Genomic DNA, 19,043 nt, shown 5'->3' on the forward strand with positions numbered 1-19,043 from the left:
CTCCCCCATACCCCTCCCTCACCCCACTCCCCCATATCCCTCCCTCACCCCACTCCCCCATACCCCTCCCTCACCCCACTCCCCCATACAAAGTGTGTAACCTCACATTTCACCACATTGTATTCCATCTCCCAAATCTTTGTCACTCACTGAGCCTCGACAAATCGCCTTGAAGTGTCTTTGACTCTGACTGAGCAAGGTTCAGCACCGTTTGCGACTTCTCAGTCCCTGAAGTAGTCTGTGACCAAATGCACTGAGATCTACACAATATCCAGGCTTGGGCTGACAACTGGCAAGTAACACACACCCACACAAATGGCAGGTAATGACCATCGCCAATGAGAGCCAATCTAACCAGCATGTGCTGACACTCAAGAACATCACTATCCCTGAATTTCTACCCCCCTGGATAATGGAATACTCCCCACTTACTGAGGTGAGTGCAGTTCCAACCTCAGCCCAGGACAAAGAAGCCCCTGATTGGAAACAACCAAAGCATTCAACACCCACACCCACAACCAGAGCTCAGCAGCAGCAGTGTGTACCTTCCACAAGATGCACTGCAGAAATTCACCAAAGATCCTCAGACAGCACCTTCCAAACCCATGACCACTTTCATCTCAAAGGACAAGGGCAGCAGATATATGGGAACACCACCCCCTGCAAGTTCTCCCTCCAAGCCACTTACCATCCTGCCTTGGAAATATATCGCCATTCCTTCAGTGTCACTGGGTCCGAATCCTTGAATTCCCTCCCTAAGGGACATTGTGGGTCTACCTACAGCACATTGACGGTAGCGGTTCAAAAAGGCAGCTCATGTCCACCTTCTCAAGGGCAACTAGGGATGGGTAATAAATGCTGGGCCCAGACAGTGACATCCACGTCTCCTTAGCAAGTAAAAATAAGGTCATCCTTAGCATCAAAACCTGTCTGAATACAATATAACATAAAGGACGTGCCACACAAAGAGCCAGCATGGAAGGAGCGCCAAACTGTCAGAGGGTCAGTGCTGAGGGAGCGCCAAACTGTCAGAGGGTCAGTGCTGAGGGAGCACCACACTGAGGGAGGGACAGTGCTGAGGGAGCACCACACTGAGGGAGGGACAGTGCTGAGCGAGTACCACACTGAGGGAGGATCAGTGCTGAGGGAGCACCACACTGAGGGAGGGTCAGTGCTGAGGGAGTACCACACTGAGGGAGGGTCAGTGCTGAGGGAGTACCACACTGAGGGCGGGTCAGTGCTGAGGGAGCAGCACACTGAGGGAGGGTCAGTGCTGAGGGAGCACCACAATGTCAGAGTGCCGCACTGAGGGAGGGTCAGTGCTGAGGGAGCACCACACTGAGGGAGGGTCAGTGCTGAGGGAGGGTCAGTGCTGAGAAAGCACCACACTGAGGGAGGGTCAGTGCTGAGGGAGCACCACAATGTCAGAGTGCCGCACTGAGGGAGGGTCAGTGCTGAGGGAGCACCACACTGAGGGAGGGTCAGTGCTGAGGGAGTGCTGAGGGAGCACCACACTGAGGGAGGGTCAGTGCTGAGGGAGCACCACACTGTCAGAGTGCCACACTGAGGGAGGGTCAGTGCTGAGAGTGTGCCGCACAGTCGGAGGATCAGTGCTGAGGGAATGCCATACTGTTGGAGGGTCAGTGCCGAGGGAGTGTCGCACTGTCAGAGGGTCAGTGCCGAGGGAGTGCCGCACTGTCAGAGGGTCAGTAACGAGGGTGTGCCACACTGTCAGAGGGTCAGTAACGAGGGAGTGCCGCACTGTCAGAGGGTCAGTAACGAGGGAGTGCCGCACTGTCAGAGGGTAAGTAACGAGGGAGTGCCGCACTGTCAGAGGGTCAGTAACGAGGGAGTGTCGCAATGTCAGAGGGTCAGTAACGAGGGAGTGCCGCACTGTCGGAGGGTCAGTAACGAGGGAGTGCCGCACTGTCGGAGGGTCAGTAACGAGGGAGTGCCACACTGTCAGAGGGTCAGTAACGAGGGAGTGCCGCACTGTCAGAGGGTCAGTAATGAGGGAGTGCCGCACTGTCAGAGGGTCAGTAACGAGGGAGTGTCGCAATGTCAGAGGGTCAGTAACAAAGGAGTGCCGCACTGTCAGAGGGTCAGTAATGAGGGTGTGCCGCACTGTCGGAGGGTCAGTAACGAGGGAGTGCCGCACTGTCAGAGGGTCAGTAACGAGGGAAAGCCGCATTGTCGGAGGGTCAGTGCTGAGGGAGTGCCATAATATTGGAGGTGCTGTATTTCAAATGGAGAATTAACCACATTTGATTTTTTTAAACGGACAGAAAAGACAGCATGGCTCTATTTTGAAAAGGGATTTTGCTCGTGCATCTGTCCAACACTCAATCCTGAACTAGCATGATTAACAGATTATCTGGTCATTTTTCACAAAGATTACACTAGAGTGCTCATTTGGTCATGAAGGGCTTACAATGTCCTGAGGTCATGAAAGGTACCACATCAATGTAATTTATTTTGTTTTGATGTACTTGTAATCCACGTAGTTTATTCCATGATCTGAATTCTTCAAATTCTTGAATTTGAGCTCCAGCCTGCAGTCGAGTTTGACAGGCCCATGTGTGGCAGCACTATATCTAAGTGACATCTCTGGTAGTTAACTTTCCTGAACAGACCCACTGCAGCAGTGGTTTTCAGGAAGGACTGCGAGGATTATTGACTTGGCCGCATTTACCTTGCCTCACCTTTGCCAGTAAACACTATCTACTTCAGAGATCCCAGTGTCAGGAGATACAGAAGGCAGAGCACTGCAGCAGATACAGATTTTTAAAAGCCCAATCTCTCTCTCTCTCGTTGTCTGGCTGGATTTAATGTGGTGACTGTGGTTGACTCTGCTGGAGAATGATAAGTACTGTATTTCAGTTACACAGTAACCAGTTTTATCGGCCACTCTGCTGACTGGATAGATGGCCATCTGACCTTGTCCGCAGTTTATTGGTGGGTAATGGTTAAACTATAACTGGCAGATTCCCCAGCTAAGGGTTAGATACATAAAGGTCGTAGACTTTCTGCCAAGTAAGCATGTGTGCTGTGTGTGGTGGGCTAGCAATCTGTCCTTGACACTTGGCAGATCGGAGTACAGTGGCACTGGACTGCCAGGAAATTACTGCCAAACTAACAGCTGGGCCTGCTAGTGGAGTTCACTGGCTTAAACCAAAAGGCAATATTACAGCAGTGAGGAGAGACAGGGTGGGGCAGCGTAGGAAGGAAAGGGTGTGGGCAGGTGGACAGAATGGGAAGGGCAGGTACAAGAGAGCTCAGACGGTCGGGAAAGGGGGAGATGGAAGGACAGGGGTAGTGCTGGAGCAAGATGAAGTGAGGTTGGAACGGAAGGGTAATACATAGAGGGTGGAGACAGGGAAAAACAATAAATTACCAGTGAATTTGCTGGAACATTCTTTCGAGTGAAAAGAGATTAATTCAAATGCAAATCTTTCTGGAAAAATATTGTAAATCTGAAAGTAATTTGAGGTGGGGGAGGTGTTGACATATTTGGGAGGAACAAGCTCCTTTGTTTCCCATTCTTTCCAGGACATGCTGGTGTCTCTGAGAAGCACTTGTTGCCCTTTCCTAATTACTCTTGAACTAAGGGGTTTACTCAGCCATCTCAGAGGGCAGGGAAGAGTCAACCACACTGCTGTGGGTCTGGAGTCACATGTAGGCCAGACCAGGGAAGGATGGCAGATTTCCTTCCTGGAATGACATTAGTGAACCAAATGGAGCTTTTTTTTTAAATCAATAGTTGCTTTCATGGTCACTCATGGCCAAGTCTTTATACTGCAGAGTTATCAATTAGTTAATTAACAATTTACTTGTAAAATATATTATTCATTTCTGGAGCCGAGCCTGTCCACGATTCACCTTACGATAAAACATCCTCAAAGGCAAAATAACCCAACCATCATCTCAGGATAATGAGGGTGCTAATAATGCCCAGATACTTGCTGAAATGTTTATACAAAGTGAGCTGGTGATGATGGTCACTTGGATGTTTGCAGGGACCTGAGGTGAGAGAGTAAAGTGAGAATTTCGTGACCACCTTTGTATGGAACTGGTAAGGAGTAGAGTGAGAACAAAGCTTGGGTTGCAGAGTGATGCAAGGTTTACTCCTGGTTTAAACCGGAGTTAGCCAAACGCTGACGACACTGCAGCTCTGAACAGCAATGGGCCAGATCATGCCTGGGTCTGGTTTCAGAGACTGTACATTTTCTCATTGACAGCACCCAGTCCACGAGTACAACACAAACGGAGACATTCCCCTTCCTACTTCCAATCCCTTCCTCCTCAGCCTAGCCTCCTACCCAGCCTCCATCCCCGCCACCCATTTCCATCTTCTATCCTTCATCTCATTGGAGTATAGCAATCACTCGATGGGAAAAACACCACTGGGTTTCTTTTCCACCTTCTTGCCAGTCACGAGGCAATGATAATGAAGGTTTTGATTATTACGTTGATCAATCAATCAATCTCCATCAATGAGTCTACAAACAGACTCGGGCATAGTGAAGAAATCTGCTAGTGATGTCCCTGGACAGGTAATCCAGAAGGCCAGGCTAGCTTATAGCCTAGCAAGACCCACTGAAGGTGTAGCTGCCATTGCTGGCTCCACTGTGGGAAGATGGAGGAAATGGGAGATTTAGGAGGGGCAGGTATAGATCTGGAGAAAATTACACCAGGAAACCGTGAAAGGAATGTTTAATTTGGAGCACTGCAGTAATAAGCAGTGGCTTTGCTTTAACAGAGACACAGAAACAGTCTTGCAGTCCTCAAAATTTTAACATCTAATGGTTCACCTCAAAAGCAGCCTGGTAATGTAAATGGCTGTGTCAACTCCTGTAAACGTTGGAACCAAATCACACAGCCTGTGATGACAGGAGCAAGGCAGTCCCTGAGTTACAAACCTCCATGATTATTCAAAACTCTCAGGTAGCACAGGCAAACTACAGCACGGAAGGCAGCGCACCTTGTTGGGTTTGTTAGCTCTTTAAACTCACTGAGTCTATTACGGGAGGCACTGCAAGACGTGTCAGAGTGTGGACATAGATACCACCATTACACGTGGGGACACCTCCCACCATGTATGTGGCAGGTACTTGTGACTCAGCCAACGTTATCTATCTCATACGCTGCAGGCAAGGATGCCCGGAGGCATGGTACATTGGGGAAACTGAGCAAAGGCTACGACAACGGGTGAATGGGCACCGCACAAAATCAGGAGGGTTCCCTCCCAGTTGGGGAACACTTCAGTGGTCCAGGACACTCAGCCTCGGACCTTCGGGTGACCATCCTCCAAGGTGGACTTCGGGACAGGCAGCAGAGAAAAGTGGCTGAGCAGAGGCTGATAGCTAAGTTTGGTACCCATAGGGAGGGCCTCAACCGGGAACTTGGGTTCATGTCACACTACAGATGACCACCATTGCACTATATATATATACACACACACACACAAGCATGCACCTCTCACAGACTTAGACCCCTTTACATTCACACACACACATATGCATATACACTCTCTCTCACAGACACTCACAACCCCCCCACCCCAGACACACACACACACCCGTGGGGTGAATTTGTACTTGCAGAGTTACATTGTACTTTGCTCAAAAACTGCATGTATCCATGTAAGACTCTTAATTCTACAATAAGTTATCTATCTATCGAACTCAGATTTTAGATTAGAATCAGCCTAAACATTATGGCACAGACAGGGAACACAGGGGCTAACACCTTCAACATCTTATCTGGACTGACACCAATTGTTACAGCTAACCTGAGGATGTAACTTTTAAAACAAAGTTTTGTGATTTATTTATGAAAGAAGTGAAACTATCATGGTTATTCTAACAATTGGGAGACTTAACAAACAATCAAGGTATTTTTCAATGTATGATTTCAGTTACATCACACTATAAACTTCTGCTATAAATTCTGTGTCTTACAATCGTGTCCTCCACAACCACCTGATGAAGGAGCGTCGCTCCGGAAGCTAGTGCTTCCAATTAAACCTGTTGGACTATAACCTGGTGTTGTGCGATTTTTAACTATCTACTCGGTGATAATGAGGACTGCAGATGCTGGAAGTCAGAGTTGATAAGATGTGGAACTGGAAAAGCACAGCAGGTCAGGCAGCATTGGAGGAGCAGGAAAGTCAACGTTTCAAGTCAGGGCCCTTCATCAGGACTGACCCAAAATGTCGACTTCCCTGCTCATCCAATACGGTCTGAGCTGCTGTGATCTTCCAGCTCCACATTTTATCATTCCTGATGAAGGGTTTGTGTGTGAAATGTTGACTCTCCTGCTCCTTGGATGCTGCCTGACTGGCTGTGCTTTTCAAACACCACACTTTTTGACTTTGATCTCCAGCATCTGCAGTCCTCACTTTCTCCTATCTACTCACTGTCTTGCTTTCTCTATATAAGACTCTTACTCAACTACTGAAACCTTTTAGTAGAATATGCAGCCCCTAGGTGAGATGCTTTTTACTAAAAGTGCTGTACAAATGCAAGTTGTTGTTGCATTCCAACAAGTCAGTGGCAGAGAATGCCATATCCTAACCTAACACATTGATAAAAACTGAACGTCTCTGGAATTATGAGAAAGTGAGGACTGCAGATGCTGGAGATCAGAGCTGAAAATGTGTTGCTGGAAAAGCACAGCAGGTCAGGCAGCATCCAAGGAGCAGGAGAATCGATGTTTCGGGCATAAGCCTGAAGAAGTGCTCATGCCCGAAACATCGATTCTCCTGCTCCTTGGATGCTGCCTGACCTGCTGCGCTTTTCCAGCAACATATTTTCGTCTCTGGAATTATCCACATAACGAAATGAGAAACCTCATATTGAGTGGAGGATCAAATCAGCAATCCATCTTCCGAAATTCCATGCCCTTACTCCAGCCCCCACACACCTTGTTATCATATGGTCTGCTGTTACCCATCATTAGTCACTAATTGGCCATTCATAGCTATTCATTCTCCCAGGCTGATCGTTATCCACTCCACTGTCTGTCTCTTTGGGCTCTATGCCCACCTACTCTACACTCCCTCCCCCACCCTATTTCCTGCACAGAAACCACCACCTTCCCAGATCCTGAGCTCTGAGGAAGGGTCACTCAACCAGAGACGTTAACTCTGATTTCTCTCCACAGATGCTTTCTGACCTGCTGAGCTTTTCCAGCAACTTCTGTTTTTTGCTTCCAAATCCCTCAGGAGGAGGAATGTGATGAAACAGTTCGAGGATGACTGTTCGGTATGAGAACACTCTCCAGTCTATCACTATTCAAGGCCCAAGCTGCTGTCATTCTCTCAATATCTTCATACATTGTATAATTTTATCTTATCACCTGAGGGTGAATACCAAAAGGTAAAGGTAAAAATGACTGACTCTGGTGTTGTGTGGAACACTCAACATTTCTCATCTCGGTGGGTCAGGAATAGTCAACACTATATGGGAGGTTTCTGGATAACACAACAAACAGATTTCATCTCCTTCAATATGCTCAAGTCCTTCCTAAAACATGGCGCCCAGAATGGGATACATTCCTTTGGATGACATCAAACCAATGCTCTGTAAAGGTAGGCACTACTTCCATCTTTTTGTACCCTCTGTCTCTTAGGCTCACCATTCCAGGTGGCTCTCTGGGACATATAGCATTGAGGAGGCTGCACTGCCAGCACAGTAACATTAGAACCACAGGAAGAGGCCACTCAGCAAGTCACGTTTCTGCTGACTCTCTGCGAGGGAAGCTCACTTAGTCTTACTTACTCACCTCGTTCCTACTGCCTCCACCTCACTGGTGAATGCACTCCAGGTCCTAACCACATTAAAAAAAGCTTTCAATCATGTTGATGGTGTTTCTCTTGTCCACCACTGAGACCAGTGTCCCTCTGGTTCTGAAACCTTTCCCAACTGTGAGCAGCTACTCCCATCTACTCTGTTCAGAACCATTGTTAAACACCTTTACCAAATCTTCTCTCAACCTTCCACAAGGAAAAAACAGTGCAGTTTTGTCAATCCATTCTGAATACTGAAGTCTCTCAACCCTGAACCATTCTTCTGGATTAGTGGTGCTGGAAGAGCACAGCAGTTCAGGCAGCATCCGAGGCGCAGTAAAATCGACGTTTCGGGCAAAAAGCCCTTCATCAGGAATAAAGGCAGAGAGCCTGAAGGGTGGAGAGATAAGTGAGAGTCTTGTCAATCTTTCCTACATCCTCTCGAATGCTTTCAAAACCTTCAGAAAGTGTAACAGCAGGAGCTGGACACATGATTCCAGTTGATGGCAAGTCTTCGTATTCTCTGTAAAGCTGAGGATCCTTTAGCTTTTTTGTTCATTCTTAGGATGTGGGCATCACTGGCTGGGCCAGCATTTATTACCTGTCCCTAGTTACGGTCAGTCAGAGTGACATTGCACAGGACCTGGCCCTTCAGCCCATCATGTCCATTCTAACCAACAACCACCAAGGTACATTAATTCCATTTACCTGCACTTGGCCCATAGCCTACTGCGCCCTGGCATGCTAAGTGCCCATCCAAATGTTTCTTAAATGTTGAAAATGCACTGGCCTCCATCTCTTCTCAGGCAGCACATTTCAAATTTCTAACACCCTCCAGGTGATAAAACTCTTTCTCAAATTTCCTCTAAACCACTTGCTACTCACCTTAAAACTTATACCCTCCAGTCTTAGACACATCTGTCATGTGGAAGAGATTTATGCCTCTCATAATGTTGTATCCCTCAAACAGATCCCTGCGCTCCCCTCCCCCTCCTCCAGCCTCCTCAGCTCCAAGGAAATTAAACCCAAACTCTCCTCATAACAGAGATGATTCATTCTCGGCAACACTCTGGTGAATCTCCTCTGCTCCCTCTCCAGTGCAACCACATCCTTCCAATAGTCTGATGACCAGAAGTGGACACAGTATTCCACCTGTGACCGGACCAATGCTTATAGGTTGTAATACAACTTCCTTGCTCAGAAATTCTAAGCCCTGGCTGATCAAGGCAGGCATCCCATATAAAAATCAAAAGAGCTATGGATGCTGTAAATCAGAAATAAAAACCAAGTGCTGGAACAGCTCAGCAGGCTTGGCGGCATCTGTGGAGAGAAATCAGAGTTAACGTTTCGGGTAGTGACCCTTCCTCAGAGCTGGCAGTGTGGTGTCAGCACCAGCTGATTGCTTCAGGTGCATGCAGATGTTAGTAGGTCAGAAGTCCCCAGCCAGTGCAGTGGCAGGAAGCATTCCTGTTTTGGTCTCATTGGCATCTCATTGCGCAGACAGCAATTCATCTAAAGTGCTGTTTTCTAAGTGACCAACTTGCACAAAGCGTGGTTTCAGGGCACAGTGTTGTTGCGATTCTTATTAGGACACTAGTAATCCAGACAGCATAAATTAATTTCCTACCATTGCAGTCTGGCAATTTCAATCCTGTTTAAAACTATCAAAATCATTTCCACCAGTTAACAAGCTGCTAGAATAAAGTTAGCAGCTTCACTAAGATCCTTTAGGGGCGAGAAACCTACCATTCTTACTCAGATGGGCCTATAGATGACTTCAGACCCACAACAAAACACCTAGCTCCGAACTGTGCCCAGTCAGGTTCCCTATGGTAGGCTACTGCACAAAATACACAAGCATGGGATTGAGGGTGATTTAGTGGTTTGACTAGCTGAAAGAGGGTGGTGTCTGACGGGAAATGTTCATCCTGGAGTTCAGTTACTAATGGTGTACTGCAAGGATCTGTTTTGGGTTCACTGCTGTTTGTTATTTTTATAAATGACCCGGCTGAGGCCATTAAAGGATGGGTTAGTAAATTTGGGATGATATGAAGGTCAGTGGAGTTGTGGATAGTGCGGAAGGATGTTGCAGGTTGCAGAAGGACATAGATAAGCTGCAGAGTTGGGCTGAAAGGTGGCAAATGAAGCTTAATGTGGAAAAGTGTGAGGTGATTCACTTTGGTCAGAGTAACCAGAATGCAGAGTACTGGGCTAATGGTAAGATTCTTGGTAGTGTAGATGAGCAGAGAGATCTCAGTGTCCATGTACATAGATCCCTGAAAGTTGCCACCCAGGTTGATAGGGTTGTTAAGAAGGTGTACGGTATGTCAGCTTTTATTGGTAGAGGGATTGAGCTTCGGAACCATGAGATCATGTTACAGCTATACAAAACTCTGGTGCAGCCGCACTTGGAGTATTGTGTACAGTTCTGGTCACCGCATTATAGGAAGGATGTGGAAGCTTTGGAAAAGGTTCAGAGGAGATTAACAAGGATGTTGCCTGGTCTGGAGGGAAGGCCCTATGATGAAAGGCTGAGGGACCTGAGGCTGTTTTTGCTACAGAGAAGTTTGAGAGATGACTTAATTGAACCATAAAAGATAATTAGAGGGTTAGAACCTTGTTCCTCAGATGGTGATGGCGAGTATGAGGGGAAATAGCTTTAAATTTAGGGGTGGTAGATATAGGACAGATGTCAGAGGTAGTTTCCTTACACAGAGTAGCAGGGGCGTGGGATGGCCTGCCTGTAAAATCGTAGACTCGCCAACTTTAAGGGCATTTAAATGGTCATTGGATAGACATATGGATGAGATTGGAGTAGTGTAGGTTAGATGGGCTTCAGATTGTTGTACTGACCTGTGGAACCATTGAGGGCCGAAGGGCCTGTACTGAGCTGGAATGTTCTTTGTTCTAATTCTCACAGCTATAGTAGAATAACAAATGACAGCCTTCTCAATGATAACCACATGCCAAGAATGATGTTTTTCTTTTAAGATCCCACAAGCAGTTTTTTGTTAGAAGTCGGTATTGATGCAAGGGACAGGAGGACATGCTGATTGTTGATGCTGCAGAGTCTTTTAATGTTCACCTCAGTCAGAGCAGGGCAGGTGGAATCTCTGCTGCACATCTCAATGTGCCGCAGATATCAACTTGGATCATGCTGCAAGAAATAGGAAAACAGACTGTATATGTTTACAAGCAGAAGGGAAGAGATGAACAAAAGTAAACACAGACTGAGGCAAGAGACTTTATCATGGGGAATAAGGAAATGAGAAAGACTTGTGTCTGCCTTTACAGTACAGTACAAAGAATATACCAAGACTATATCATTGGGAATAGGAGTGTGGAAAGAAACAGACATGGCATGATCAAACTTAAGATCATAAAGTGGACATTAAGATGGATAGAAAGAAACTATTTTTGGTGACTTTGGATCCTTGGGCTAATGGAGGCATTATCTAAAAGTTAAACAATTCAAGGGTGAAATTAGAGACCACTTCACAACAGATGGCAGAAGCTCAGGGCTTTCAGATACAAAAGGTAACTGATGCCTGATCAAGTGTACATTTTAAATTGGAGACTGGAAAATATTTTGTTAACCAAAGTTACAAAGGATATGGGGCATCTCGAGCTTATTGTGGAGCTTAGTGTGAATCACCTCACACTTTTCCGCATGAAACTCAATTTGCCACCTCTCAGCCCTGCTCTGCAAATTATCTATGTCTCACTGTAACCTGTAACATCCTTTGGCACTGTCCACAACTCTACTGACCTTAGTGTCATTCGCAAATTTGCTAACCCATCCTTCTACACTCTCATCCAGGTCACTGATTGTGTGTATATTACATAGTCTATCTACTTGCCTTGGGGGAATTGAGAGTGAGAGTATGAGTACATGTGCAGGAGACAAAGAGAACGTGTGAGAGTAGCAGGGAACAATGAAAGCTGCTGTATTAATCACTGGGACGAAGGGGCTGTCAGCTAACTAGAAGAGGTCTATGTTCTCTGGAGTTTAGAAGATTGAGAAGAGATTTAAGTGAAACATAGAAGGCTCGGAGATTTACAGGGTGACTGCTGAGAGCCTGTTTTGCTGGTTACACTGTCTCAAATTATGAATGTACGAACAAGATGCAGGATTACGTTTCTTGGCCCCTTCAGCCAGCTCTTCCTTTCCTAAAAAGGACCATGGTTACACTGAGCTAAGGGATTACAGTCACAGGATAAGGAACTGACAATTTCAGACTGAGATGAGGAGGAAGGTCTTCACTCAGGGTGGAGAATCTTTAATTTTCTACCGCAGGGAGTTTTGGATGCTCTGTTGAAGAATAGATTTAGGATTGAAATCAATGGATCGTCACAAATTGGGATATGTTAGATACAGCGGGATCCAGGAGGAGATTAAACGTGAGCTTATTGAACACCAAACAGACTCGAAGATGCAAACAGCTGAGTCAGCTCCCATTTCATACGTGCTCAAGCCTTCAACCTTTGAACCTCAGTACACAAGGTGACAGAGAGTGGGGGAAGGGTGTGAGAAAACATGTGAATCCTGGATGTTCTTTTACTAGTCTCTCAGCCCACATATTCACATATCAAAGTTTAGTAGGAAGGAAAGACGAGTTATCTTGTGTTTCTCGGATCTGGAACATATTTATTATTAATTTATATCTTCTGAAGCAAACAGCCTTGTGGTTTAAAATGTAATGAAAGCACAAGTCAGTCAGTGGTTGGGGACGTGCCGTGCTGTTGACAAGGTTTGATGTTTAAAGTCTGTCTGGTCGAGCAATCACTGTGAAGCAGCAGCCTGAGCCAGTAGAAACTCAAATTCTGTTTCACATGACACACTCATGCACACAGACACACAAACAGTTCAGCTCCAAGTACCAATTTATAGAGTGATTATATCTCAGTGACAGCTACAGTATACAATACTGCATCACAGTGCCCTCGCACTTCAGATAGCTAGCCGACGAGAAGTCTGTCTTTGACAGGATCTGATGCATCTGCACTGCTCACAGCTGCCTGCCAATTCAGGATTGTTAACCAATGTTGCCATAGCTTGCTGGCTCAACCCGGAGCCAAAAGTTCCTCAGGGACAAGGACAGAACAATGTACGCTTCTATGAAGGAGAATCAGCTAGGGTCCCCTGTCTCTCAGCTGGTGAAGCGTGCAGGAAAATGGCAGTTACACAGATATTAAGTAAATCAAGTCAGTAACAATACCATATGCAGTGTACATGGGATGGTTACTGGATCAATACACCAATGAACCAACTAGAGAACAGGCCATCCTAGACTGGACACTGCATAATGAGAAATCCGTGTGAGTGAGACTCCTTGGGAAGAGTGACCTTTTCCAAACAGGACTAGACAGGGTGAACGCAGGCAGGATGCTCCCAACGACCAGGGCTCTCAGCGTCAGGATATGGGTAGCCCATTTAGGACTGAGCTAGGGAGAAATGCCTTCACCCAGAGGATGGTGAGCCTGCAGAATTCTCTACCACAGAAAGCAGCGGAGGGCAGAACAGTTAATGTCTTCAAGGAAGAGTTAAATCCAGCTCTTCGGACTAAAGGGAACAAAAGATATGGGGAGAAAGCAGGAACAGGGGACTGTGATTATCGATCAGCCATGACCATATTGAGCTGAATGGCCTCCTCCATTCTGTATCTCCTTGGGTAAGATACTGGGGAGGGGTAAAAGTGAGGTCTGCAGATGCTGGAGATCAGAATCTAAATTAGAATGGTGCTGACAAAGCACAGCAGGTCAGGCAGCATCCGAGGAACCTGAAAATAACTTGTGTCGACCGTCCTGCTCCTCGGATACTGGGGAGGGGTCAGAGCCCAAAGAACTAGACTGGGTTTAGGGGAGAACACTCAGAAATGTTAGCAGCTCCGTGAAGCAAGATTCCCAGAAACTGTTCAACAGCAGATGTAGCCGAGACCAGAGCTGGTCAAGGCATGTGCATGTTTATACAGAGGCCCTCTCTCTCTCCTGGCCAGTACAGACAATCCCCAAACAACTTCGAGTGGAGAACTCATGAGCAGGAGGTATTCAATCATATCTCTGCGCTGGAACAGGAAAAATATTTATAAACAAGACAAAGTTTCCAACACAGATTCCTTCCTTTTCCCCAGAGGACACTTGGAGAAGAGAATGATGTTGTTCTGATGCAAATCCATTGGTGTTAGCATCAACTTTAAACCTGATTCAGAATGATAGCCTCTGCCATCCCCACTCCAGGCCTCACTGAGGATACAGGACAACAGCTTCACGCATTGAATGCATTAAAATTTCCCGATGTAACAGGAACAGGACCAGACAGACTTTTGACTCCGAGCCACAGAAGGGGAAATTAGGGCAGATGACCAGAGGCTTGGTCAAGTTAGAGACAATCCAGCTGTGGAGCCGAGAGGGGTCAGGTCAAGTCCCACTCACCAGGCAATGATGCAAGCAGACCACCGCTGGGTGGTGGTATTGTGTGTAAAGGATGGGGGGCACAGGGAGCAAGGAGCAGGAGTGGAAATGGAACTCAAACAGTGGGGAGAAAACTATTTTATCCAATAAAAATAAAAATATAACGACCCAGAATAAGCAAGAAAATAACTTATGCGTTTGCATCACATATTTTACAATCTCATGCCACCTCAAGTGCTATCTGGTTAGAATGTAAGGAATATGACAGCTAGTTTATGCACAGTAAGATCCGAAAAACAAAACTATTTGTTTCAGTGATGCTGAGGGATAAATGCTGCCTAAGACACCAGGAGGAGTTCCTTTGCTCTCCCTCCAGATTGTGCCATATGGGGGTTTGCTTTCACAGCTACCTGAACAAAGAGATGGTTTAACATCTCATCTGCAAGGCACCCCTTCCTCAGTGTCACGGATTGGACTGTGTGCTCAGATCTTTGCAGTGAGGATTCAACTCTCTTGGCTCTGAGGCGAGAGTGCCGTCATTGGCAAATCCACTCCAAAATCAAGCAGTTGTTACAGTGAAGCAAGTGGTTATTCGGCCCACTGTCTGTCCACTGGCTCTCCAATCAGCATCTCCACCTAGTGCCCTTCTCCTGCCTTCACCCCATAACCCTAGTCATTGGATAAAGAACCATCTTGTCTGAATCAGTCTCTATCACATTCTCAGGCAGTGCACTTCAGATGACGAATATTTGCTGAGTGAAATAAGTTTTCATTAGATCTCTTTGATTGCTGTGTTAGAATTGACTTTGAACATCCCTGATTTAAAACAACAGCCAAAGATAATTCACTCTATGTGCAGAGCTTCAAAAGATGGAATGTTGTAGAAGTGGAAGTGGTAGTAGAGAAATGCTTTAGTTTCTTTCCTCACGGAAAGATTCTGAACAAATCAGGTTCTCCTCTTTACAGCAGGGTGGTTACGGGGAGATTGAATAAAGGGAATGAAAATTGAGGCTTTTCAATACATCAACTAAAGAGAAGCAGTTTCCTTTGGCATAAGGCAAAGAGTTCAGAGAATTAGGAGAATCAAAAAAAACAGGGAGAAGGAGAATTCTTTCCTTATGCTGTAAGTTAGGAAGGTGGTAGAGGCAGGGCCATTGGATATTTATAGGGTGGAAATAAATAGATTCCTGTTAGATTAGATTAGATTAGATTAGATTACTTACAGTGTGGAAACAGGCCCTTCGGCCCATCAAGTCCACACCGCCCCGCCAAAGCGCACCCCACCCATACCCCTACATTTACCCCTTACCTAACACTATGGGCAATTTAGCATGGCCAATTCACCTGACCTGCACATCTTTGGACTGTGGGAGGAAACCGGAGCACCCGGAGGAAACCCACGCAGACACGGGGAGAATGTGCAAACTCCACACAGTCAGTCGCCTGAGGGAAGGTTATCATCAGGATAAATGGAGATGGGGAATTTGGAACAAACACAGATCAGCCATGACCTTAATTGAACGGCAGAGCAGGCGTAAAGGCTTAATAGAACCCTTTTAACCCTGAAATCTGCAATGTGCTCCCTGAAAAGGAGGCGAAATTGGATTGAGCAGCAACATTTCACAAGGATTGGGATAAACTGTAAAACATTTGTTATAGTTATGGACCACTCTTTCAGAGAGCCAGTGCCAGCATGCTTGCAAGACACCTCTACCATTCTATACAGTGGGCTTCATGGCGGGGGGCAGCGAGGGTGTGGAGGAGGAGGGACGGTAGAGGGGATTGGAGGTGGAGGCGGCATACTGGTATTTGGTCTGGTGATCCACATCTGGGGCGAAGGACACAAATCCCACCATGACCAATTTTGGAAAGGCAAATCAGAGCAGGACTTATCCACTTAATGGTAACCCTGGGGGAGTCTTGCTGAGCAAAGAGACCTTGGAGTGCAGGCTCATAGCTCTTTGGAAGTGGAGTTCTAGATAAGTGGAGTTAGGCGGCATGGTGGCACAGTGGTTAGCACTGCTGCCTCACAGCGCCAGAGACCCGGGTTCAATTCCCGCCTCAGGCAACCTCAGTCTGTGTGGAGTTTGCACATTCTCCCTGTGTCTGCGTGGGTTTCCTCCGGGTGCTCCGGTTTCCTCCCACAGTCCAAAAAATGTGCAGGTTAGGTGAATTGGCCATGCTAGATTGCCCGTAGTGTTAGGTGAAGGGGTAAATGTAGGGGAATGGGTCTGGGTGCTCTTCAGAGGGTCAGTGTGGAATTGTTGGGCCAAAGGGTCTGTTTCCATACTGTAAGTAATCTAATCTAATAAACAGGATATTGAAAGCTACATTTGGTATTCCTGCCTTCATTGGTCAGTGCATAGAGTACCAGGTTTGGAAGGTCATGTTGCGGCTGTACAGGATATTGGTTATGTCATTATTGGAATATTGCATGCAATTCTGGTCTCCCTGCTATCGGAAGGAAGTTGTGAAACTTGAAAGGGTTCAGAAAAGATTTACAAGGATGTTGCCAGAGTTGGAGGATTTGAGCTACAGGGAGAGGCTGAACAAGCTGGGGCTGTTTTCCCTGGAGCGTCAGAAGCTGAGGAATGCTGCATTTGAAGGAGTGTGGCACCAAGAACCCAACAAAGCCTTTTCCCAGGGGTGGGGGGGGGGGGGTGGAGTCCAGAACTAGAGGGCAAAGGTTTAGTGTGAGAGGGGAAGAATTTAAAAGAGATCTCAGGGGCAACTTTTTCATGCAGAGGGTAATAAGTGTATGAAATGAGCTGCCAGAGGAAGTGGTTGAGGCTGGTACAATTGCAACATTTAAAAGGCATCTGGATGGGTATATGAAAGAGGAAGGGTTTAGAGGGATATGGGCCAAATGCTGGCAAATGGGACTAGATTAGATGATCAGATTCCCTACAGTGTGGAAACAGGCCCTTCTGCCCAAGTCTACACCGACCCTCCGAAGTGTAACCCACCCGCCCACTGACTAATGCACCTAACAACTATGGACAATTTAGCATGGACAATTCACCTTAACCTGCACATCTTTGGAATGTGGGAGGAAACCAGAACACCTGGAGGAAACCCACGCAGAATGTGCAAACTCCACGCAGACAGTTGCCCGAGGCTGGAATCAAACCTGGGACCCTGGCGCTGCGAGGCAGCAGTGCTAACCACTGAGCCACCGTTAATTTAGGGTATCTGGTCAGCAGTGATGAGTTGGTCTGAAGGGTGTGTTTCCGTGCTGTACATCGCGATGGCTCTGTGTGGGAACAGCAGCAATCTTGCTGGTGCCAGTGACTGACCCTCAGTCAATGCCTAAATGGCAGGCAGTTGCTAGGTCACAAGTGGCAACTACAGCTTTCTCCTTAAATAAACTGTGCAAGTTCGAGCCTGCTGCGGATGCCACACATGGTTCTGTACACAACACATCCTGATACCTATTAAACACAGATGATATCTATCAGTTTAGCACAAACAGATTTTTTAAAACTGCCTGCACATGTATAAATGAGATCAGCTTTATTCCTCATTCAGTCAGTAAGTGAAAGTCACTTGGTCTCCCAATCAGTCAACTAGTCTTTTCCTGATACAGTGAATACCCAGTACCAGCAAACCACAGCCAGGTAATCGACAGCTCACTGGGTTACTACATTAACTGTGCCAGCGTGAGCCTGTGTGTCTCTCTGTCTCTGTGTATGCGTGTGAGAGTAGAGCAAGAGATGTTTGAGATGGAATAAGACTATGTAAATTTAAACCATCTTTCACATGAGATAGTAAACTGAGGCCCACTCCATCCTCTCACGCGGAGGTGAAAGTGCCTTACAAGACAGTTTGAGAAGCAGGAATGTTCTGGTGAATATTTATCCTTCAACCAACATCACCAAATAGAATCTCTGGCTATTGGTCTCATCATTGGTAACAACATGATCCCAAACCAAAGTGGCCAACTGTGTTTCCCAGATTACAGCCACATTTAGACTTTCAAAGCACGTCATTGTAGAGTGTTTGAGAATGTCCTGAGGTTCTGAAGGGTGCTGCAGACATTGTTAAACAGGAGCTGCATCAATCCTTGTTATACAGTCATAGAGTCAGAGATGTACAGCACGTAAACACACCCTTGGGTCCAACCCGTCCATGCCGACCAGATATCAGAACCCAATCTAGTCCCACCTGCCAGCACCCGGCCCATATCCCTCCAATCCTTCCTATTCATATACCCATCCAAATGCCTTTTAAATGTTGTAATTGTACCAGCCTCCACCACATCCTCTGGCAGCTCATTCCATACACGTACCACCCTCTGCGTGAAAAAGATCCCCTTTAGGTCTCTTTTATATCTTTCCCCTCTCACCCTAAACCTATGCCCTCTAGTTCTGGACACCCCCACCCCAGGGAAGAGACTTTGTCTGTTTACTCTATCCATGCCCCTCATAATTTTGTAAACCTCTATAAGGTCACCCCTCAGCCTCCGACACTCCAGGGAAAACAGTCCAAGCCTATTCAACCTCTCCCTGTAGTTCAAATCCTCCAACCCTGGCAACATCCTTGTAAATCTTTTCTGAACCCTTTCAAGTTTCACAACATCTTTCTGATAGGAAGGAGACCAGAATTGCATGCAATATTTCGACAGTGGCCTAATCAATGTCCTATACAGCCACAACATGACCTCCTAACTCCTGTACTCTGACCAAGAAAGGAAAGCATACCAAATGCCTTCTTCACTATCTTATCTACCTGCAACTCCACTTTCAAGGAGCTATGAACCTGCACTCCAAGGTCTCTTTGTTCAGCAACACTCCCTAGGACCTTACCATTAAGTGTATAAGTCCTGCTAAGATTTGCTTTCCCA

General features: G+C 46.5%; 1 protein-coding gene across 1 annotated transcript in view; it reads right to left on the reverse strand.

Annotated features, from left to right (window-relative positions):
• pepd (peptidase D) overlaps positions 1-19,043 on the reverse strand; it is a 158,747-nt gene that overhangs the window by 11,650 nt on the left and 128,054 nt on the right. The gene's annotated exons all lie outside the window — the stretch shown is intronic.

This window comes from Chiloscyllium plagiosum, chromosome 17 (genome assembly GCF_004010195.1).
Source record: "Chiloscyllium plagiosum isolate BGI_BamShark_2017 chromosome 17, ASM401019v2, whole genome shotgun sequence".
NCBI lineage: Eukaryota > Metazoa > Chordata > Chondrichthyes > Orectolobiformes > Hemiscylliidae > Chiloscyllium > Chiloscyllium plagiosum.